Here is a 6000-nt window from a genome sequence, read left to right as displayed (position 1 = left end):
CTTCCCGTTCTCTCCACACGGCTCCACTACTCCCTCCTTTCCTCCTCCCGGTAGCATCCCCCCCTTCTGGTTAAATAGGGGGGGGAGGGGATGATGATACCCCCCTTCATGTCAGTGCGCATGGTGGTATCCCTCTGCGAGCTCCACCGAAGAGCTTTCGCTTTGTTGCTATTCCCCTCCCCCTTCAGCACGACTGTCGGCTAGGGGGGGATAAAAAAATTTGCATTATCCCCAAAGTAATTACCAACAATTGCCATATCATTATCTCCCTTTTCTATAAGGGGTAGTTAACACGAGTAAGGAGATTTAGAACTTTACATTCTCTCCCCCTTAAAGGAATCGAGATGTCCTCATCTTGAGATAAACTGGGGATATTGATGGTTGAGAGTGCCTTCATCTACCCAAGTGGCATCCTCTTTGAGATAATCTCTCCACTGGACGAGGCATTCTCTCAGGGTTCTGGATCTTAATTGTCTCTCCCTAACATCTAAGATCCTGTTAGGCCTTACTTCAAGGACTCCTTGACTAGGCATTACGACTTGTTGGTCATCAAGTACATGGTTAGGATTAGGTACATACTTTTTCAATAAGCTGATATGGAATACATTGTGAACCTTTAGGCTCTTAGGGAGTTGCAATCTATAAGCATTAGGTCCTAGGCATTTGAGGATCCTTGGACTTAGCTTCTTGCAATCTCCTAAGGATAGGGAACTCTTCTTAGGGCGTACACGAATGAAGACCATGTCTCCTTCTTCGAAGACTCTATCTTGACGCTTCAAATCCGCGTATGCCTTCTGTCTATCCTTGGCTGCTTGGATGTCCTGTCTTATTGACTTTATTTGGTCATCCATCTCTTCCAACATCTGCCTTGAAGCTTCAACTCTTAAGGTTGGATCTGAAAAGTTTAGGGGACTTCGACAGTCATGACCATACAATGCTTGGAAAGGGGTCATCTGAATGCTTTGTTGGTAAGAAGCATTGTAGGCAAATTCAATCAAAGGCAAGTATTGAATCCGCCTCTGCGGCTCACGACAGCAGTATGCCCTAAGCATATCCTCGATGACCTGATTTACTCGCTCTGTTTGGCCGTCCATTTGGGGATGATAAGCGGTGCTAAAGCAGAGTTGAGTCCCAATAGCTTCAAAGATAGCTCTCCACAAGTGTGATGTGAAGAGAGAATCACGATCACTAATGATCCTTCTGGGTAAACCATGTAGCTTGAATATTTCCTTGATAAACAATCTTGCAATGTCTGAGGCTTTATAGTTTGTCTTTATTGGAATAAGGTGTGCAACCTTAGTAAGCATGTCAACCACAACCATGATGGAGTTATATCCTCCCTGAACTTGGGATAGGCCAACAACAAAATCCTGGTGCGCAGATCGGACGCTGTATGCTCGCGTAGTGAATGCCGGAAGGTCCCCAAGAACAATGAACTCTACTTTTTGCACAAATTACAAGGTAAAAAGCATGAACGACAAGAGCAAGAGACCAATTGGGTGCAATCTCCCCCCATGCCTTGTGTGAGCGCTCCACAAAGCATGTATTTTATGTATATTTCATCTTCATGCTCAAATAATAGCCCAAATTACAAAATAGCAAGCTTTTAGCTTTTGAGTTTGCTTTTACAAAAATAGAAATAAAGCTAATGGACGGTGCCCAAAGATTCTGGCACGCCCAATACAATGTCCAAATAGAAATAACATAACCGAGCGCCCATGTGCATACAAAATAATAATAAATAATCGATACCTCAATAAATAGGCATGACAAAATATAGGCGTGGCGCCTATCAGAATATAATCCATAGATCGAATACTCGCTATCCTCCAATGCTTTCCTCCGCCACTGCTGCTATCTCTACACATCAACTGAAGCATTCACAATCGTTAGTAAAATAATACAATTAAACCGACAAAAGTGAATACCTAGCAGTCTTTAGCTACATAAATAAATCAACTGGTTAGAAATAAATCCTGACCTTAATTTATTACGAGTGCGCACTCTAAACTCATAAACGTTTATTAATTTAATATGCATTTTGCGGAATCACCCGCTATGGAATCACCCATGTACACACTAAATTAATGAAACGCCCGAAAAGGACAGGCGTCCCCATCAACTTCTCGCACAAAGAATCCACTTTGTGTATGAGCCCCGGTCATCAAAGTTTACGGAATCCACCGTAAAACATCACGGAATCCACCGTGAAATATGCCTCCTGGCATCAAATCCATACTGATGAATTCCCATTCCACTTGGGGAATGTCAAGCGGTTGCAGTGTCCCTGGCATCTTGACATGTTTGGCTTTGATACGTTGATAAGACAAACACTCGGTGACATATTTGAGAACGTCACCTTTGAGCCTCTCCCAATGGTAGCTCTTCCTGAGATTGCATTAAGAGTCTTGGCATAGACAGGATGTCTTGCGAAAGGGGAATCATGAGCTTCCCACAATATCTTCTACTTAAGTGTCTGGCTTGCTGGTATACACAACCTTGTTCTATAGTAGACAAGCTGACTATTGATAGAAAATTCATGATACTTAGCCTGTAATTTTTTATTCTGATCCTTGATAGAGATCTCCCTTAGTATTTTTTGGTAGGCCGGATCATGGCATGCATCCTCTCTAGCTAGCTCAAGTATAGGATTGTTTGGCATAGATACTTTTGTAGCTAGAGATCTGACTATTGATGGATTTTGCAAGATTAGGGAATTAAGGAATGCCTTGCGAGTGAGTGCATCGGCAACTACATTCTCTTTTCCTGATCAATACTTGATTTCAAAGTCATATTCCTCTAACACTTCAATCCACCGACGTTGCCTTATGTTGAGCTCATTTTGGATAAAGATCCATTTGAGACTCTTATGGTCAGTTACTAGAGTAAACTTATTACCCAACAGGTAGTGTCTCCAAAGCTTTAGAGCATGGATGACAGCTAGCAATTCTAGATCATGCGTAGCATAATTCTTTTCATGATTCTTCAATTTCCTTGAAGAGTATGCTACAGGATGACCTTCCTGCATAAGTACACACCCCAAGGCAAGTATGCTAGCATTAGTTACTACCTCAAACTCTTTATTGAGGTCTGGAAGTTTTAGAATAGGTGTTGATAACAAACTTTGCTTCAATTTGTCGAAGCTATTTTGTTCGGGAGTTGACCATGCAATGAAAGTTTTCTTCTTCAATAAGCCCGTCAGAGGCGCTGCAATCAAAGCATAGTTTTAGATGAAGGCCCTATACCATCCTGTCAAACCAAGAAAGCTGTGTATCTCTTTGACGGATGTTGGTATTGGCCACTCAAGCACATCTCTGACCTTGGCTGGGTCCACTGAGATTCCTTCGCTGATACTATGAATCCCACGTATTCAATCTGACGCTTGAAGAATGCACATTTCTTCATCTTAGCATATAGCTTATGCGACCTCATTGTCGCAAGGACAATGGGGTTCATGATCTTCTTCCTGTTTGGAATAGAATAAAGTGTCGTCGAAGAAGACAAGCACAAAATCATCAAGATATGGCCTAAAGATATCTTGCATTAACCTGTTGAAGGTGGCAGGTGCATTCGTACACCCAAATGACATAACTAGGAACTCAAAGTGCCCATATCTTGTATTGAAGGCTGTCTTGGGGATATCTTCTTCTTTGATCCTTATCTGATAGTAACCTGACCTGAGATCAATCTTGGAGAAGATCTTTGCATCCTGAAGACGATCAAGAAGCTCATCTATTCTAGGGATAGGGTACTTGTTCTTGACCGTTGATTGATTCAACCCTCGGTATAATCAATACATAGTCAAAGTGTCCCACCTTTCTTTTTCTGGAATAGTACTGGAGCTCCCCAAGGTGAACTACTAGGCCGGATGTAGCCCTAATCTAGCAGTTTCTTGAGTTGTTCTTTCAGCTCAATTGCTTCTGGTATGGACATTCTATAAGGTCTCTTTGCAATTGGCACAGCTCCTGATACTAACTTAATCTCATGATCCACTTCTCTTTAAGGCAGGAGTTCTGTCAACTCTTCAGGAAATACGTCTGCGTATTCCTTTAGCCAAGTAGGTCCTTTATTAGACTCTTGCTTCTGATCTAACTTGTTGAGTTTGATCAAGTAGAGAGATAATCCTTTTCTGACTCCTTTTATGATTCGAGATACTTTGGCCAATTGGATTCTTGGCACTCCAGCCTCACCTTGAGTTGTGACTAATTCCCTTTCAGAGTTTCGAAAGGAAACTTAACCCTTTCCACAATGAATGTGGGTGTCATTAGGCCTAAGCCAATCCATTCCGAGTAGACACTCATGGATACCTAAATTCATGACTTTGAATTTGACCGAAGTCTTCTTTCCTCCCAGAAAGAATTCCACCTTAGTAGTTTTCCTGGTACAAGTAACCTCAGGACCATTTGCCAATTCCACAAGCAGGGTAGGTGCTTCTACTGTGGCTATTCCTAATCTTTTTGCACATGCTAGTGAGATAAAGGAATGTGTACTGCCACAATCAATCAAGGTCTTGAAACTTTTACCTTGATAGTCCGACGGTGTCTGAATCACTGAGAACTGGCGATTCGGCCCTTTCTTGTGTAGAGCGGCATGGACTATCGCTCTTTCAAACTCTGCTTCCATGGTTGGATCTTCTTCTTCTTCTTCTTTGCACATTTGCCTATTGGCAATGCAGGCGGTTCTTCCTCTGCCTCGGGTAGCGGCTCCTTGACCATGGCCCGTTCCTTGGAAAGGTACTTGGCGATGTCCCCCACCAAGCTTGGGACATTGCCTCTTGAAGTGACCGGGTTCGTTGCAGAGGAAACAACGGAGGTTTTGGCCATTGCTTTGAGTCGGAATAAAGTTGTTGATGTTGTTAGTCCTTGCTTTCTTTCTTTGTCCCTGATTATGACCTTGAACTCTCTTTATCTGAGATCTGAATGCTCCTCTGTTCGGGTCATTATAAGACCAAGTTTTGTTACCCCTTGGTCTAGCCTGCACTTTCTAAATTATAGGGGCCGCTTGAATGAGTGTGTCTTGAAGATCTGATGGACGCATAGATTCGAGACAGGTATTTACTGGTGGATTTAAACTCGCACAAAATTTGGATACCTGCTGTGTCATGTCCATCTGCGGCGCATACTTAAGAAGTGAGACAAATTTGGAATAGTATGTGTCAAGTGTGAGCCCCAGCTGTTTTAGCTCGTAGAACTCATTCATTGCAGGTGGTAAATATCTTCCTTGCACGGCTTTCTTCATCTTCTCCCAGGTAATGGATCCCTCTGCAATCCCTTGATCCCTGCACCATTGCTTCCACCAAAGCCTGGCTTCACCGGTGAGCTTTGGCTTGGCGAGCATAGCCTGATGGGCGAGTGCAGTACCAGTTGCTTCGAAGTAATCCTCCATGGATTCAATCCAAATTTCAGCACAGTTTGGACGAATCTACCTCTCCAGTCAAACTCGGGTGGCTTAATCTCCTTGAGAAGGAATTTATTCTCCTGGATTACAGCAGTACTTGATGTAGAAGGCGAATTAGGAACCTGTACCTGGGGTTGTGCCTAGATAAAGGTCTCTTAACATTATTATACGATAATCGTTACTGATTTATATTACATCTTCAATTCTGCTATCACGTAAGCAATGTAGCTACTTAATTTTTTATCAATTATCATGCACAATCAGACATTGATAAAAATAAGTCTTATTTGTATTTATATGGGCATAGCCCTTTCGGAATACAACCTTTCTCATAGCCCTTTCGGAATACAACCTTTCTTGCAATGATAAGCAAATTGTTACATTTAGTTTGGGGAGAACAACATTGTATTACATTTATCTACATGAACTGTATAATAGTATGGTTTCGGGACATGAATCTTCACGAATCGGTAAGTCATTGGAAGTTCAGGATATCCTGTCCGTTGGAATCCATACTTCTCATGGTGGCCCAACACTTTAATCCTGTCGGCGGGATTTACACGGGTTACTTCCTCATATACATATGAGTTCATCTCAACCCTC

Source organism: Lygodium microphyllum, chromosome 26, assembly GCF_053477565.2.
Source record: "Lygodium microphyllum isolate KBCC chromosome 26, Lygodium_microphyllum_v1.1.10, whole genome shotgun sequence".
Lineage (NCBI taxonomy): Eukaryota > Viridiplantae > Streptophyta > Polypodiopsida > Schizaeales > Lygodiaceae > Lygodium > Lygodium microphyllum.
This window is presented reverse-complemented; position numbering follows the sequence as displayed.